Here is a 19,103-nt window from a genome sequence, read left to right as displayed (position 1 = left end):
ATGGTAAAGTTCTTGAAAGTGTGGATGAGCAGAGGGATCTAGGTGTCCATGTACATAGATCCCTGAAAGTTGCCACCCAGGTTGATAGGGTTGTGAAGAAGGCCTATGGAGTGTTGGCCTTTATTGGTAGAGGGATTGAGTTCCGGAGTCGGGAGGTCATGTTGCAGCTGTACAGAGCTCTGGTACGGCCGCATTTGGAGTATTGCGTACAGTTCTGGTCACCGCATTATAGGAAGGACGTGGAGGCTTTGGAGCGGGTGCAGAGGAGATTTACCAGGATGTTGCCTGGTATGGAGGGAAAATCTTATGAGGAAAGGCTGATGGACTTGAGGTTGTTTTCGTTGGAGAGAAGAAGGTTAAGAGGAGACTTAATAGAGGCATACAAAATGATCAGGGGGTTGGATAGGGTGGACAATGAGAGCCTTCTCCCGCGGATGGATATGGCTGGCACGAGGGGACATAACTTTAAACTGAGGGGTAATAGATATAGGACAGAGGTCAGAGGTAGGTTCTTTACGCAAAGAGTAGTGAGGCCATGGAATGCCCTACCTGCTACAGTAGTGAACTCGCCAACATTGAGGGCATTTAAAGGTTTATTGGATAAACATATGGATGATAATGGCATAGTGTAGGTTAGATGGCTTTTGTTTCGGTGCAACATCGTGGGCCGAAGGGCCTGTACTGCGCTGTATTGTTCTATGTTCTATGTTCTAAGAGTCGTTTTGAGCTTTTCAACCATGTTGCTGATGCTGTGATCAGGATCTCTGAATAACTCAGCCATGTCTGTATTGTGTGTATTGTTCGTTGGACAAATCATCGCTTTTTGTTTCGGAGTTGTGATCGTTCTCTTCATGTTCAATGAACAAATCATCTTGTGTGGAGGCTGGGACCCTTCGTGGTGCATGGACCACTCTCTGTTTGTTGGTGTCAGGCCGCAGCATAATCCTGCACTCACGAGTCGGGATGTCATATATGCTGGGCTGAAGATTCCCCAATCCGAAGAACTTATCGTCGGGGTCTACACGGTACAACACCTCTAGTTGCAGTTCGGATTTGGTACTGGGGTAGCCATCTCCCAAGATGAAATCTTCGTCTGACTTGTAGTCTACAAGGACCATATCATCTTCTAGGGCGGTGCTAACTGCTTGTTCCAGGGTGTTGTGAAAGTTATTTTCAACTGCTGGTGTAAGTTCGGGCATTGTTCTGTCTTCTGAGGCAAGGAAATTGAGTTTTGCAGGTTTAAATTTATTTTTGTTCATTTTCGTGCATTTCCCTTTTAAGTGGGCGTGGTCCTGGACCTCTGACGTCATAACGCTCGTGACGTCGTGCGTAGGACTCGATTGCCGATATGCACAACGAGTTTCCTGTACTGTGCCCTATTTTCGCAACTGAGCATGTGCGGCTCCTTTCTCAAGATGGCTGCCGCTCAAAACCTCCGTCTTTCTCCAATTCAACCCTGCCTCCGCCTCGTGGTGAGTGTTCACGACATTTTTACCGATTTTGTTTTCTAAATGATGATTCTGTGTTTGTAGTGACTCAAAGTACTGATTTTGTTTTTGTTCATAAGCAAGGAATTTTTGTATCGCGATTTCTAGAGTTAGATACTTATTTTGTGAAAGTGCTTCCCTCAAATTTTTATCAGATCGTCCAGAAATTAATTGATGCATTATTACAGTGTCTCTGAAATCAGCATAATCACAGCCTTGTGGTATTAACTTGAGATTTGTAATAAAATCAGAGGTGGGCCCTCCGTTTCTCTGACAAGAGTTATATCTTTCCAGCATCTCCACCGCTCCCCGTCCCACCGCTCCCCGTCCCCGTCCCACCGTTCCCCGTCCCACCGTTCCCTGTCCCACCATTCCCTGTCCCACCGGTCCCCGTCCCACCGCTCCCCGTCCCTGTCCCACCATTCCCTGTCCCACCGGTCCCCGTCCCACCGCTCCCCGTCCCTGTCCCACCATTCCCTGTCCCACCGGTCCCCGTCCCACCGCTCCCCGTCCCTGTCCCACCATTCCCTGTCCCACCGGTCCCCGTCCCACCGCTCCCCGTCCCACCGCTCCCTGTCCCTGTCCCACCGCTCCCTGTCCCCGTCCCTGTCCCACCGCTCCCTGTCCCTGTCCCACCGCTCCCTGTCCCTGTCCCACCGCTCCCTGTCCCCGTCCCCGTCCCTGTCCCTGTCCCACCACTCCCTGTCCCTGTCCCTGTCCCACCGCTCCCTGTCCCTGTCCCACCGCTCCCTGTCCCTGTCCCACCGCTCCCTGTCCCTGTCCCACCGCTCCCTGTCCCTGTCCCCGTCCCACCGCTCCCTGTCCCTGTCCCACCGCTCCCTGTCCCCGTCCCTGTCCCTGTCCCACCGCTCCCTGTCCCACCGCTCCCCGTCCCTGTCCCACCGCTCCCCGTCCCTGTCCCACCGCTCCCTGTCCCCGTCCCTGTCCCTGTCCCACCGCTCCCTGTCCCTGTCCCTGTCCCACCGCTCCCTGTCCCTGTCCCACCGCTCCCTGTCCCTGTCCCACCGCTCCCTGTCCCTGTCCCACCGCTCCCTGTCCCCGTCCCTGTCCCTGTCCCACCGCTCCCTGTCCCCGTCCCTGTCCCACCGCTCCCCGTCCCCGTCCCTGTCCCACCGCTCCCCGTCCCTGTCCCACCGCTCCCCGTCCCTGTCCCACCGCTCCCCGTCCCTGTCCCTGTCCCACCGCTCCCCGTCCCTGTCCCTGTCCCACCGCTCCCTGTCCCTGTCCCACCGCTCTCTGTACCCGTCCCTGTCCCAGTCCCACCGCTCCCTGTCCCTGTCCCACCGCTCCCTGTCCCCGTCCCTGTCCCACCGCTCCCTGTCCCTGTCCCTGTCCCACCGCTCCCTGTACCCGTCCCTGTCCCCGTCCCACCGCTCCCCGTCCCTGGCCCTGTCCCACCGCTCCCTGTCCCCGTCCCTGTCCCACCGCTCCCTGTCCCCGTCCCACCGCTCCCTGTCCCCGTCCCTGTCCCTGTCCCACCGCTCCCTGGCCCTGTCCCACCGCTCCCTGGCCCTGTCCCACCGCTCCCTGGCCCTGTCCCACCGCTCCCTGTCCCTGTCCCACCGCTCCCTGTCCCTGTCCCACCACTCCCTGTCCCCGTCCCTGTCCCTGTCCCACTGCTCCCTGTCCCCGTCCCTGTCCCTGTCCCACCGCTCCCTGTCCCTGTCCCACTGCTCCCTGTCCCACCGCTCCCTGTCCCTGTCCCACCGCTCCCTGTCCCTGTCCCACCGCTCCCTGTCCCTGTCCCACCGCTCCCTGTCCCTGTCCCACCGCTCCCTGTCCCTGTCCCCGTCCCACCGCTCCCTGTCCCTGTCCCACCGCTCCCCGTCCCTGTCCCACCGCTCCCTGTCCCACCGCTCCCTGTCCCACCGCTCCCTGTCCCTGTCCCTGTCCCACCGCTCCCTGTCCCACCCCTCCCCGTCCCTGTCCCCGTCCCACTGCTCCCTGTCCCTGTCCCACCGCTCCCTGTCCCTGTCCCCGTCCCACCGCTCCCCGTCCCCGTCCCACCGCTCCCTGTCCCTGTCCCCGTCCCACCGCTCCCTGTCCCTGTCCCACCGCTCCCTGTCCCTGTCCCACCGCTCCCTGTGCCCGTCCCTGTCCCTGTCCCACCGCTCCCTGTCCCCGTCCCTGTCCCACCGCTCCCCGTCCCCGTCCCTGTCCCACCGCTCCCCGTCCCTGTCCCACCGCTCCCCGTCCCTGTCCCACCGCTCCCCGTACCTGTCCCTGTCCCACCGCTCCCTGTCCCTGTCCCACCGCTCTCTGTACCCGTCCCTGTCCCAGTCCCACCGCTCCCTGTCCCTGTCCCACCGCTCCCTGTCCCCGTCCCTGTCCCACCGCTCCCTGTCCCTGTCCCTGTCCCACCGCTCCCTGTACCCGTCCCTGTCCCCGTCCCACCGCTCCCCGTCCCTGGCCCTGTCCCACCGCTCCCTGTCCCCGTCCCTGTCCCACCGCTCCCTGTCCCCGTCCCACCGCTCCCTGTCCCCCTCCCTGTCCCTGTCCCACCGCTCCCTGGCCCTGTCCCACCGCTCCCTGGCCCTGTCCCACCGCTCCCTGTCCCTGTCCCACCGCTCCCTGTCCCTGTCCCACCGCTCCCTGTCCCTGTCCCACCACTCCCTGTCCCCGTCCCTGTCCCTGTCCCACTGCTCCCTGTCCCCGTCCCTGTCCCTGTCCCACCGCTCCCTGTCCCTGTCCCACTGCTCCCTGTCCCACCGCTCCCTGTCCCTGTCCCACCGCTCCCTGTCCCTGTCCCACCGCTCCCTGTCCCTGTCCCACCGCTCCCTGTCCCTGTCCCCGTCCCACCGCTCCCTGTCCCTGTCCCACCGCTCCCCGTCCCTGTCCCACCGCTCCCTGTCCCACCGCTCACTGTCCCACCGCTCCCTGTCCCTGTCCCTGTCCCACCGCTCCCTGTCCCACCCCTCCCCGTCCCTGTCCCCGTCCCACTGCTCCCTGTCCCTGTCCCACCGCTCCCTGTCCCTGTCCCCGTCCCACCGCTCCCCGTCCCCGTCCCACCGCTCCCTGTCCCTGTCCCCGTCCCATCGCTCCCTGTCCCTGTCCCCGTCCCACCGCTCCCCGTCCCTGTCCCACCGCTCCCTGTCCCTGTCCCCGTCCCACCGCTCCCTGTCCCTGTCCCCGTCCCACCGCTCCCCGTCCCCGTCCCACCGCTCCCCGTCCCTGTCCCCGTCCCACCGCTCCCTGTCCCTGTCCCACCGCTCCCTGTCCCTGTCCCCGTCCCACCGCCCCCTGTCCCTGTCCCACCGCTCCCTGTCCCTGTCCCCGTCCCACCGCTCCCTGTCCCTGTCCCCGTCCCACCGCTCCCTGTCCCCGTCCCACCGCTCCCTGTCCCTGTCCCACCGCTCCCTGTCCCTGTCCCTGTCCCACCGCTCCCTGTCCCTGTCCCTGTCCCACCGCTCCCTGTCCCTGTCCCACCGCTCCCTGTCCCTGTCCCTATCCCACCGCTCCCTGTCCCTGTCCCACCGCTCCCTGTCCCTGTCCCCGTCCCACCGCTCCCTGTCCCTGTCCCTCCGCTCCCCGTCCCTCCGTTCCCTGTCCCTCCGCATGCCGTGAGGTTATTTAAAGCTAATGCCAACTCCTCGTCGAATTCTCCAATTCTCTTTGGAGGGCCGAAGGGCCTGTTCCTGTGCTGTACTTTTCTTTGTTCTTTGTTATATCTGACATACTCCGTCAATGTACTGTCCAATAAAAGAAAATCCCCAGTTCAAATCACCGTCACTCAAACCCCAACACCAACACCCCTTCAGGGAATGACATTTTCTAATGAATAATACCACGTTACATCAGCTGAATTTCTGAAGCTCCGACAAACCTGTTGCAATAATCTATGATGTAGCATGCATTAGTGATAATTTGGCTCAGTTAATAGCTTTCTTGCCTCTCGGTCAGCAGGTTATGCTTACAAGCTATACGTCAAACATTGAGCACACAATCCAGGCTGGCACTCCAGTGCGAGTATTGAAGATTGTTGCATTACTGAGGTGCAGTCTTCCGGCTGAGAAAGCAAAGTGATTCAGCCACAAATCTCAAAAAGCTATGTTGATTTGATGGAATCTTTGAAGTTTACCCTCCAGAGTAGATCAGGTTAAATTTAAAAACACAGGACAACCGATAATAATAAAAAACAGCATTGAATGTGACAGCCATTTAACTCGTCTGAGTATTATTAAAAATTAAAACTGTTTAAATGCCATGTATATCTAATCTAACCAACAACTGCAAAGGCCAGTTCTAACAAATAATAATTGGTAGGAGTTTAAAAGCTATTACAAGTGTCAGTACTGATATTTACTCAATTAGAAGCTTTCTTATTGGCAGCTCAATGTTGTGTGTGAAAGAAGATTTGAACGTAGTCGCAGCCGAGCTCAGCTGAACAAATTTGCACTCAAAGCAGAGCGTGATTCGGAGAAAATGGACCTTAAAAGGAGAAAAGTTTTAATTTTTAATAATACTCGGAGAAAATGGACCTTATTCTAACTGCCCCATCTGGTGGTAAACAAGAAGGAGGGTTGTTAAAATGACAGGAATCGTTGGTGCCCTCCGATCCCACTTCCTTTGTGCCTTGCTCCAATGTTCACCCACCCTTTTGAGCAGGAAAGTGAGACACCTGTGGGAAGGTTGTCCCACCTCAAATGGAGCACATGGGCTTGAGGGCAATACAGTGACATGGATTGAGGATTGATTCCCTGACAGAAAGTAGAGAGTAGGAATGTTATAACCTGCCTGGATCCGATTGGCTGGGGTCAATTGGTTACCCCCATGATCCTTGAGGAATATGAGCTCCTCCAATGAGGGGAGGGTGGGGCCATCGTTCGCAGTGCAGCTGTATCAATAGAGCTGGTCAATGTGGTACCGACTAGAGAGGGAACCAGTAATGAATTGCTGGCCATTGTTGTAAATAAAGTTACTTTCTGTTTGACTCTGGTGCTCGATTCTTCATGGCCGTCACAAAAAGGAGTCAACAAGTCATTCTCATGGTTGTGGGCTGTAATCAGTGGGGGTACCACAAGGATCGCTGTTGGGCCCGCAGCTAATCTCTTCAGTGATTTGGATGTGGGGGCCAAATGTACAATTTCCAAGTTTGCGGATGGGCTGGTGAGAATGTGTGTCGTGAGAAGGATACAAAGAGGCTTCAAGGGGATTTGGATAGGCTTCATGAGTGGACAAGAACATGTAAGGTGGAATATATTGTGCAAAGTGTGAGGTTAACCAATTTGGTAGGAAGAATGGAGATGCAGAGTATTTCTTAAGTGGTGAGAGATTGAGAAGTGTTGCTGTCCAAAGAGATCTGGGTGTCCTTGTTTATAAGTCACTGAGGGCTAACATACAACACAGCGGGCAATTAGGAAGGCGAATGGTATTTAATGCAAGAGGATTTGTATAGAGGAGTAAAGATGTTTTGGTTCAATTGTGTAGAACCTTAGTTAGACTGCACGTGGAGTATTGTGAACAGTTTTTGTCTCCTTACCCTAGAAAGGACATATTTGCCATCGAGGGAGTACAACAGAGGTATGAGGCATTGTTCAATGAGGAGAGATTGAGGAACATGGGCCTGGATTCTCTAGATTGTAGAAAAATGAGAGGTGATCTGATTGAAACTTATAACATCACTTACAAGAGGGGAGATGAGGAGAAACGTTTTCACTCAATTGTCGGGATCTGGAACACTCGACCTGGGCATAAGGAGCTCACAGGTTAACAAACAAAATAGCAGGGGGATCTGGGACTAAGAGTGACTGCCCTCTCTCAGAGCCAGTACATGCACGATGAGCCAAGGGACCTTTCTGTGCTGTAAGTTTCTATGATTCTACTGGGGAGCATTTGGACAACATTAAATGAAAGCTCCATAGAGCTTTGCAGTCAGGACACCTTATCCCCTTTTTAAAAAAAAATCAGTAAAATTGTGAGGGTGCAAAAGTTCAACTTTATTTTCTAACGGAGTCTAATTCAACTTAGGATGGAATGAAACACTTGTCTTTGATCCATAGAAACTGTCATGATATACACCAGTATACCATGGTGCAGACACACACGCTGGTGGACACACAGCAAGACCAATCAACACACACAACACCGCAGCCAATCACCAGTGAGGGCACACTCACTATAAAGACAGGGGGCATCAGAGTTCCCGCTCATTCGGGATGCAGCCTCTCAGAAGGACAGAGCTTACAGCTTAGATCTTCACCATGTGCTGAGTGCATAGATTGGTTAGGACAGGCATAGGTCTTTAGTTTAATCTAACATCGTGTTAACCCACAGTGAAAGTATGTTCAACAGTTTCTAACTATTATTTTAAGTGTTGGTGGCCTGTATGTGTTCCACGGATCCAGAGCACCCAACACAACATGATACCAGGAGTTTAGGGATGTTAGAACTTCTTAGACCTACCTGCAAGTGATCTGCCTTCCACCAGCATTCCGTCATCCTGCAAAACGGACAGCGTCTGCCCGCCGCCGCCGCTCCGCATCACCGGTAACCTGGGGGCCAACTGGAAGATATTCAAACAGCGCTTCCAGCTCTACCTTGAAGCCACAGACCGGGAAGTTGCCTCAGACACCAGGAAAATCGCTCACTTCCTATCCACGGCCGGGGAACATGCCATGCACATTTTCAATTCTCTCACCTTTGCTGATGGTGAAGATAAATCAAAATTCAAGACGGTCCTCCTTAAGTTTGACAGTCACTGCGACATCGAGGTGAATGAAAGTTTTGAGCGCTATGTATTCCAACAGCGTTTGCAGGGTAAGGATGAACCTTTCCAGTCCTTTCTCACCCACCTCCGAATCCTTGCGCAGTCCTGTAATTACGGGCCCACCTCCGACTCCATGATACACGACCAGATCGTTTTCGGTGTTTAGTCGGACCCCCTACGCCAGCAGCTCCTCAAGGTAAAGCAGCTCACCCTAACGATTGCCATCGAGACCTGCGTGCTACACGAACACGCCACTAGACAGTATTCCCACATCCAAGCGACTGAAACGGTGCGGCAAAGTCCCCACGAGGCAGAACGGGTCCAAGCAATCAGCCTGGATGAGGTCGGCCATTTCATGTGCTTTTCGCTGAGTCCCACACTGTGCGCACCGAACGAGGGGACGGCGACGTCGATGAATGTACTGCGCAGGCGCGCACCACGTATGACCGCACCGCGCATGTGCGGTGGCGCAGCGAACGTACTGACGCTACAACGTTCGGCCCACTTAAAGCGGCAATGTCCTGCCAAATCCCGACGATGCCTGCGATGTGGCAAATTTGGCCACTATGCTGCTTTATGCTTTATGCAGATCAGCTCAGCCTGCCAACTCTCGTAGCTCCAGCCAGCCTCGCAGGAATGTCCGGGCCATTCAACCCACGGTCACCGAGCCTGATTCGGACCTGCTACCCGATATTGACACCAAGGACCTGAAGGCGCCTTTTCGAGACGGTATCATTACAAAAAACAGGGTGTCCCCGAAGCAAAGAATCCAGCCTCTATCGGTATACAGCATCGATCCGGACGATGAGTGGTGTGTCACCCTTACGGTCAACCGGTCCCAAATACGATTCCGCCTGGACACTGGTGCCTCCGCCAATCTCATTGTGCGGTCTGACCTCCAAAGCCTTTGTGTCAAACCAGCCATCCTGCCATCAGCCTGCCAGCTATTAGACTATAATGGTAATGCCATTGCTGCCAGCAGCTCATGCCAACTTGAAGTGACGCACAGGTCACGCAAAGCCATCCTTCCCTTTGAAATCATGGGCTCCTCGAAAGCCTCCCTGCTTGACGCGCAGACATGCAAGCTGTTGAACCTAGTTCAGAGAGTTCACTCTCTCTCTCCTGCTGACGCGTCTGTCTTTCAGGACATTGACTTCAGGGCGCAGCTCGACGCCATTATCAACCAGTACCACGACGTCTTCGAGGGCATGGGCATGCTCCCGTACACCTACAGGATTTTATTAAAACCGAATGCCACACCTGTGATGCATGCACCTCGCAGGGTCCCAGCACCCCTTAAAGACCGCCTCAAGCAGCAGCTACAGGACCTCCAGAACCAAGGAGTGATTTCCAAAGTCACGGAACCGACCGACTGAGTCAGTTCCATGGTATGTGTAAAAACGCCTTCCCGGCGAATTGAGAATTTACATTGATCCCAAGGATCTAAATCGCAATATCATGAGGGAGCATTATCCAATTCCCAAGCACGAAGAGCTCACATGTGAGATGGCTCGCGCCAATCTCTTTATCAAACTCGACGCCTCAAAAGGATTCTGGCAAACTCAGCTCGATAAATCCAGCAGGAAACTCTGCACATTTAACACCCCCTTTGGAAGATATTGTTACAGCTGGATGCCGTTTGGGATCATCTCTGCATCAGAAGTGTTCCATAGGATTATGGAACAAATGATGGAACGTATTGAAGGTGTTCGCGTCTGTGTCGATGACAATCATTTGGAGCATGTTAGTCGCCTCCAGCGCGTATTCAGACGTATACATGAGCATGGCCTCCGCCTCAAGAGGGCCAAATGCTCTTTTGGTCAGGCGGAACTCAAGTTCCTCGGGGACCACATCTCCCAATTGGGTGTGCAGCCAGATGCGGACAAGGTAGCTGCCATCACAGCTATGAAAACACCAGAGGACAAGAAGGCGGTCCTCCGATTTCTGGGCATGGTCAATATTTTAGGGAAATTCATCCCTAACCTCGTCTCTCATACCACGGCTCTCAGGAACCTGGTCAGGAAGACGACAGACTTCCAATGGCTCCCTGCCCACGAGCGCGAACGGAGAGAACACAAGGCAAAACTGGCCACGGCCCCGGTCTAAGTTTGTTTGATCCAGCAAAGGAGACCAAAATTTCGACCAATGCCAGTAAATCCGGCATTGGGGCAGTGCTTCGTCAACGTGATGAGACCTCATCAGGGGCCCCCGTTGCATATGCGTCTCGTGCGATGACCCCCACGGAGCAGCGCTATGCGCAGATAGAAAAGGAGTGCCTGGGCCTTCTGACCGGTGTTGTTAAGTTTCACGATTATGTCTACGGACTTCCTCAATTCACCGTCGAGACTGAACATCGCCCGCTGGTCAATATGATATAGAAAGATTTGAACTACATGACGCCTCGCCTCCAGCGTATTCTTCTCAAGCTCCGCCGATAAGACTTCCAGCTGGTATACACCCCAGGCAAGGACCTCATCATTGCTGATGCTCTCTCCAGGGCAGTCAACACTCCATGTGACCCAGCGGGATTTGTCTGCCAGGTTGACGCCCATGTGGCATTCGCGGCCTCCAATCTACCTGCCTCGGATGAACGCCACGTCAAATTCGCCGCGAGACTGTGGCTGACCCCCTGCTACAGCGTGTCATGTGCCACCTAACGGACGGGTGGCTCAAGGGCCAATGCCCTCAATTCTATGTCAGAGATGATCTGGCGGTAGTAGACGGGGTTCTTCTAAAACTGGACCGCATTGTCATCCCGCATAGCATGCGCCATTTTGTCCTGGAACAATTAACGAGGGCCACCTTGGCGTGTAAAAGTGTCGCCAACGGGCCCGAGAGGCAGTGTACTGGCCCGGCATTAATGAGGACATAGCCAAGACAGTGCTCAACTGTGCATGTTGATGGGGCAAAGTACAAGGAGTAGTGTTTTGCTTGTACAATGTTTAAATCTCTTGAGGCCACTGTGAATAGCAATGCAGCATGGTCTAACTGTCACAGCCTTAATATTTTGATAATTCTGGAACCCATCAATTGCAATGAAATGCCGTGGCTCTTAGCCTATTGAATGCTTTAATCTGTATTTTGATATTCTACTGAGGAGATTGAAAATCAACCGAATTTCTAGTGAGCACTTTATTCGTAAATGGTCATTCAACTATAGAGGGCATCGCACCTGAGCTTGATCCCACACCGCTCTGTGCCCGTGTGCTTGCTTTTCACTGCAGTGCAGTGAAAATCAACTGAATTTCCAGCGAGCACTTTATTCGTACGCGCTGGGTAGAGACTATGTCCTGATCGTGGACTACTCTTCGAATTGCCCAGAGGTGATACGGTTGCACGACCTCACCTCGTCTGCAGTCATTCGTGCATGTAAAGAAACCTTTGCTCGACACGGCATTCCGCTCACGGTTATGGTGGACAATGGCCCCTGCTTCGCCAGCCAAGAATGGTCCAACTTTGCCAGGCTGTACAATTTTGCCCATGTGATGTCCAGTCCCCTGTACCCCCAATCCAACGGCAAAGCAGAGAAGGGAGTACATATCGTCAAACGGCTCCTATGCAAGGCTGCCGATGCTGAGTCTGATTTCTACCTCGCCTTGCTGCCGATCGCTCCGCCCCACTGTCCACTGGCCTTTCGCCAGCCCAGTTACTCATGAGTCGCACCCTGAGGACGACGGTGCCGTCCATCCATGTCCCAGACCTCGACCATGTTCCGGTCCTTCGCCGGATACAGCTGTCTCGTGCACAGCACAAGGTGGCTCATGACTCCCGTGCAGCTGATCTCCCTGCTCTGGCTCCAGATGACAACGTCCGCGTCCATCTTCCGGATGGGGGCTGCTCTGCAACCGCTGTTGTCCTTCAGCAGGTGGCCCCCTGCTCATTCCTGGTTAGTCTACCGGATGGCTCTATTCTGCGCCGCAATCGACGCGCCCTTCATCTCGTTCCACGCTCACCACGTGATCATCCAGTGTCGCCTCACCTTCCTGCCGACCCTGCCATGGACTATGCAGAGCTCCCTGTCACTCTGCCTCCCCCTGACTTTGACGCAGTCCAGCCCACTCCTGAACCCGCGGCTCTCGAACCACCCTTGAGGTGGTCAACCAGAATTCGTCGCCCACCTCAGAGACTAAATTTATGAACTTTTCAAATTTATGGACTCTCTGAATTGTTTTGTTGCTTTGTTTGATCGTTTCCCTGATTTGTATATAGTGTTGATCTCGTTACTCTTGTTGCATACTGCTTCTCTGCACCAGGCTCCTTCCCATGTAAATAGCTTAGTTCTCATGTACGTAATCCTGTAAATATGTCTTCACACCCCACACATAGTTAGGAACATTCTCACCACACATTATTTATTGCCACACACATACATTTTTTTATAAAAGGGGGGATTTCATGATATACACCAGTATATCATGGTGCAGATACACACACACTGATGGACACACAGTGGGACCAATCAACACACACAACACCGCAGCCAATCACCAGTGAGAGCACACTCACTATAAAGACAGAGGGCATCAGAGTTCCCGCTCATTCGGGATGCAGCCTCTCAGAAAGACAGAGCTTACAGCTTACAGCACAGATCTTCACCATGTGCTGAGTGCATAGACTGGTTCGGACAGGCATAGGTCTTTAGTTTAATCTAACATTGTGTTAACCCACAGTAAAAGTATGTTCAACAGTTTCTAACTTAATAAAATAATGTTGCACTATTTTAAGTGTTGATGGCCTGTATGTGTTCCACGGATTCAGAGCACCCAACACATCAGAAACTAAATTAATTTTGTACCCACCGCAGAGTTGAAAGGCATTTCATGTCCTCTAGCATTTATGGGTGGAATTGAAGGGATACTAAGACTGTGCTACACAGGGATCTCAACGTGACACTTAAAAATGACGTGGGCGCTCAAAGAACAGAGACGGAAGCAGCTTAATACACTGCATGTGGGAGACAGCAGAGAATTTCATTTTAATGGAACAACCTGGACATGACAGATTTCCATGTAATTTCCCTTCGTACAATCTCCGGGGAAAATTAGGAGTATTGCTAAACCAAAGGTTAGGACAGCAGGGATCTTTTCAAATTAAATAGTGCAAACCTGCATTACTCACACTTCTGCACAAAACAAATCCCTTGCTTGCTCCACTGATGTTCAATATTTCCACCTCGGTGTGCTGCAGCTTGCTGGAAGCTGAGGAAGGGGTGAGAGAAAAGGCTGCCAAGAGCTCTGCTAGCCACAGGAAAGGGTGGGAAAAGAAGCAGTGGAAAAATCTTGCTCTTAATTACCATCACTGCACTGAAAAGCAAGCACATAGGCACTCAGCGGTGTGGGATCAAGCTCAGCTGCAATGCCCTCTACAGTTGAATGACCATTTACGAATAAAGTGCTCGCTAGAAATTCGGTTGATTTTCAATCTCCTCAGTAGAATATCAAAATACAGATCAAAGCATTCAATAGGCTAAGAGCCACGGCATTTCATTGCAATTGATGGGATACAGAATTATCAAAATATTAAGGCTGTGATAGTTAGACTATGCTGCATTGCTATTCAGAGTGGCCTCAAGAGATTTAAACATTGTACAAGCAAAACACTACTCCTTATACTTTGCCCCATCAACATGCACCAACTGCCCCCCCTTACTAGTGTGGCCTTTTACTGTTTCACACGTCAGACACTTAAGGAAGGCTTGCGTTGTGTGCCTTTGCCCGGAGGTTCTGCATTGAGGATTTTAGAACTGACTTTCCATAAGACACATCGAATCAGCAGTCAGAAGAGACCTTCTTCAATTGAAACTCCATTTGAACCCAACTACCAAAGGTGAACAGCGGGATTCTCCACCAGCGGGATTCTCCATTGCGCCGTCAGTACACCCACGCCCACGGGTTTCCCAGCAGTGTGGGGTGACCACAATGGGAAATCCCATTGGCAGGTGGTAGGACCGGAGAATCCCGCTGCCGGCGAATGTGCGCCGCCGAGGAACACGCGCGTGGCTACTGGACTGAACAATCCCGTCCAAAACTCTTACTCACTGAATCACCCACTCCCTCTCACACTCCCTCCTTAGGATTAGCAGCAAAGTGATGACTGCAATAATATTCCGGCTAAAGGAGATCGCCCCGGAGGTCGGGGATGATGCTGAAACAAAGTGTCTCAAATTGGTGCAATAATAAGGGTGGCACGGTGGCACAGTGGTTAGCACTGCTGCCTCACAGCTCCAGGAACCCAGGTTCAATTCTGGACTCGGGTGACTGTCTGTGTGGAGTTTGCACTTTCTTCCCATGTCTGTGTGGGTTTCCTCCGGGTGCTCCGGTTTCCTCCCACAGTCCAAAGATGTACAGGTTAGGAGGATTGGCCACTATAAATTGCCCTTAGTGTCCAAAAGGTAAGGTGGGCTACGGGAATTTGGTGGAGGCGTAGGCTTAAGTGGAGTGCTCTTTCCAAGGGCTGGTACAGAACTGACGGGCCAAATGGCCGCCTTCTGCTCTGTAGGGATTCTATGATAATGTCACCATATACTAGCTTGAGGGTTAACAGTCTTGCAGTCACTGTAAATAGAAACAGTCTTCTCAGTCTTTGGGTATTTGGTAATGGTTACACAGTCAAGTCTGCCATAAGGACAATTTTGAATTCTGCACCTTTTGTCATGTCCTTAAGAGGTCTGAGCATCTTTAATGGGAACTAATTCAAACTGCCCCATATGCAACTTGCACAGTTGCATAAACCAGAGATGTAACAATAGCATCCTCTTGTGATGTGTGCCGGATATTCATGTCGGCTACACACCTATTTCTTCAACCTGTGTTCATTTGCTAAGTCCAAACTTGACATGAATCATTCAGTTTATTTCATGGCAAATGGATGGACGTTGGAGCAGTTTTGACTAAAGTCACACATTTCAATGAGTACACATCTCTGATATAAAATAAAGAATATACAACACTCTCCGACATTAGTGGGTTGCTTGATTTAAGGCAAGGTGGCTGGGATTTTCAATCCTGGGTTGGGGACTTGGTTGCTGCTTCAGCTTCGGGTCCTGTCCCCATGCAACAGGTTCCAGACACACACACACACACAGATATTTAAGGGGCCAGGCCTATTACTTTCAAGGAGAGGGCTTGCTGTCTCATGAAAGAGGCCCATCAGTACTGCCACCACAGGCCCTCCAAGCCTATGCCGACCATGCTGCCCGTCTAAACTAAAATCTTCTGCACTTCTGGGGTCTGTATCCCTCTATTCCCATCCTATTCATATATTTGTCAAGATGCCCCTTAAACGTCACTCGCGTCCCTGCTTCCACCACCTCCGGCAGCGAGTTCCAGGCACCCACTACCCTCCGTGTAAAAAAACTTGCCTCGTACATCTCCTCTATACCTTGCCCCTCGCACCTTAAACCTATGCCCCTAGTAATTGACCCCTCTACCCTCGGGAAAAGCCTCTGACTATCCACTCTGTCTATGCCCCTCATAATTTTGTAGACCTCTATCAGGTCGCCCTTCAACCTTCGTCGTTCCAGTGAGAACAAATCGAGTTTATTCAACCTCTCCTCATAGCTAATGCCCTCCACACCAGGCAACCTCTTGGTAAATCTCTTCTGCACCCTCACTAAAGTCTCCACATCCTTCTGGTGGTGTGGCGACCAGAATTGAACACTATACTCCAAGTGTGGCCTAACTAAGGTTCTGTACAGCTGCGACATGACTCGCCAATTTTCATACTCAATGCCCGGCCTAATGAAGGCAAGCATTCTGTATGCCTTCTTGACTACCTTCTCCACCTATGTTGCCCCTTTCAGTGAGCTGTGGACCACTGAAACGGGCAACACAGGTGGAGAAGGTCAAGATGAAAACTGCAGATTCACAATGGAGAGAGAGCACCTCGACTATGGTGCTGCCCTCTGAAGAGGGGGGTCAGTTGTTTTCTTTTATCAATTTGAAATGCCCCCCAGCTGCCTGGCCATGATTCTGGAGGGAAAACCACTCCAATGGCTGCCCAATGGGTTGATGAGCAGTCCCTCGTGTGATCCATCGTTCCCTCGCCACACAATATCCACAAGCTCCTCCTCCAACCACAAACCTCACTTCCCACTCTGAGCCCACCATGTAGGCCTGGGCATGTCCTGCAGTACCAACTGGAAATCTCACTTGCTATTGAACGGGACCTTCATAGGTTCCAGTATCATCACGGATTGGTTGAAGTGACTGTCCACTGGGAAGTGGCGAGCATCCATTCCGACCACAAACCTCATTGAAAAAGATTTGGGATTGAGGTGGTGGCGGCAACACATCAGGGGGTTCAGATGGGTTTGCCAACCCTCCAGGACTGGCTGGAGCCTCCAGGAATTGAAGATCAGTCTCCATGGACACCGCTGTGTGTGACCCTGGAGAAAAATCATCGGGACATGAAAGAAAACTGTCTTTCTTGCCATTTTCCTCAACAATTTCTCTTTACCGGGTATAAAAATATTGACAACGGGGCAGGGGAGGTCTGTATATCTGACAGTCAAGCAACATCCTATTGGGTTAGGAGTCCTTTTGCTTTCCAGTTGGCTTAGGAACACAGCGGCCGGGATTCTCCGACCCTGCACCAGGTCGGAGAATCCCCGGGGAAGGGCGAATCCTGCCCCGACGCCTGCTTCCCTATTCTCCGACGCCGTTTTTCAGGCGCCCGGGGGGTTCCTGACCCATCGGTCAGGTGCCGTTGACAGCGCCCCCCCCCGGCGATTCCCCGGCCCCCATGGGCCGAGTGGCCGACGGGTTTGGCCGAGTCCCGCCGGCGTGGAATACTCACCTCCCACACGGCGGGACCTGGAAGGTAAGTGTGGGGGCCGTTCTGGAGGGGGGGCGGCGGGTGGGAATCGACCCCGGGGTCGGCCCCCACGGTGGCCTGGCTCGCGATCGGGGCCTATCGATCGACCGGCGGGCTGGTTCCGTGGGGGCCTACTTTACTCTGCGACGGGCCCCTGTAGGGCTCCGCCATATTGCCCAGTGGCCAGCATGGAGAAGGTTCGCCACGCATGCGCGGAAATACGCCGGCTGTTCCTTGCATGCGCGGAAATTCGCCGGCCGTTCTGCGCACGCACAACTCGCACGGGAAGTTCGGCACCAGCTGGAGCTGTGGGAACCACGCCAGCGGCAACCTAGCCCTCCAGAAAGGAGTGGTTGGCGCCGGTTTTTACGCCGGCGTGGGGACATAGAATCGTGCCCAATGTGTCAGAGGGATGGATGTGTTGGCCACAATTATAAGGGGTCATGATTTCAAGGTGAGAGGGGGAAAGTTTAAGGGAAATGTGCGCGGAAGGTTTTTTATGCAGAGGGTGGTGGGCGCCTGGAACGCTTTGCCAGCGGAGGTGGTAGAGGCGGGCACGATAGCATAAATTAAGATGCATCTAGACAGATATATGAACGGGCGGGGAACAGAGGGAAGTAGTTCCTTGGAAAATAGGCGACAGGTTTAGATAAAGGATCTGGATCGGCGCAGGCTGGGAGGGCCGAAGGGCCTGTTCCTGTGCTGTAATTTTCTTTGTTCTTTGTTCTTAGCTAATGGCTGGAGAGTCATGTGATGAAACCTCCAGGAATACATTTAATCACCCCACTGGCAAAGTAATGCCTGCCCGACTTGAATCCAGACTGGCATCAATTTAAAAACCCTGGCCATTGTTTTTCTAATTATTCTCCGGCAGTTCGGCCCACTGTCCCTCAACAATGTCTCTCACAGTTTTTCTATTCAGCAAACTGTCCTGGCAGCCTTCCTGGTTATAAAATCTACTCTTCTGTCCTTTATTTTTCTCCCTCTTCAAAGGGCTTTTCAACATAACAGATACAGCATGCTCTTTCATAGCTTGAGCAAGATAGCAAATTGCTATTGTTTCGCTTTGGAGGAAGCGACTCCCATTTTATTCATTCAACCACCTTCAAATCAGGCGGCCTCTTTTAAAAGAAATCTCGGAAAAAATGAAAAGTAATTAACTTTCTTTGGCGGATAAATCATCAAAGGAAATCCTGAAATGTGCCAGTAAGTATATGTTTGAGGAAACACAGAACAGGTGTAAGCTGTCAAGCCCACTGTCTTGGAGGGAACAAAAAACAGTGGGGACAAGAATAATCTACAGAGAAACTGCAACAAATTTACTAATTAAAAATTACTGAAACTCATAAGAATAAGACCATAAGACATAGGAGCAGAATTAGGCCACTCAGCCCATCGAGTCTGCTCCGGCATTCAATCATGGCGAAGATTTTTCTTATCTCCATTCTCCTGCCTTCTCCCCAAAGCCCCTGATCCCCTCATTAATCAAGAACCTATCTGTCTCTGTCTGAAAGACACTCAGTGATTTGGCCTCCACAGGCTTCTGCGGCAAAGAGTTCCACAGATCCACCATCCTCTGGCTGAAGAATCATAAAATCATAGAATTTACAGTGCAGAAGGAGGCCATTCGGCACATCAAGTCCGCACCCGCTCTTGGAAAGAGCACCCTAACTAAGCCCACACCTCTATCCTGTCCCTGTAACCCAGTAACCCCACCCAATCCTTTTTGGACACTAAGGTAATTTATCATGGCCAATCCACCTAAACTGCACATCTTTGGACTGTGGGAGGAAACCGGAGCACCCGGAGGAAACCCACACACACACGGAGAAAGGGCAAACTCCGCACAGACAGTGACCCAAGCCGGGAATCGATCTGGGACCCTGGAGCTGTGAAACAACTGTGCTAACCACTGTGCTACCATGCCCCTCCTCATCTCTGTTTTAAAGGATCGTCCCTTTAGTCTGAGATTGCGTCTCCTGGTTCTAGGTTCTCCTACTCATGGAAACATCCTCTCCATGTCCACTCTATCGAGGCAAATTTGGAGATGCGAGAAGACATTTATTGTGTGAAAT

General features: G+C 52.6%; 1 long non-coding RNA gene across 1 annotated transcript in view; it reads left to right on the top strand.

Annotated features, from left to right (window-relative positions):
* Positions 1–1,405: 1,405 nt before the first annotated feature.
* Positions 1,406–19,103, top strand: part of LOC140395906 (uncharacterized) — a 148,905-nt gene continuing 131,207 nt past the window's right edge. The window contains exon 1 of the long non-coding RNA XR_011936384.1: positions 1,406–1,472. This is a non-coding gene — a long non-coding RNA (uncharacterized lncRNA). The remainder of the gene's footprint in view (positions 1,473–19,103) is intronic.

Source organism: Scyliorhinus torazame, chromosome 19, assembly GCF_047496885.1.
Source record: "Scyliorhinus torazame isolate Kashiwa2021f chromosome 19, sScyTor2.1, whole genome shotgun sequence".
NCBI lineage: Eukaryota > Metazoa > Chordata > Chondrichthyes > Carcharhiniformes > Scyliorhinidae > Scyliorhinus > Scyliorhinus torazame.
The sequence above is the reverse complement of the archived record's forward strand: the minus strand, read 5'-3'. Positions and strand labels throughout refer to the sequence as shown.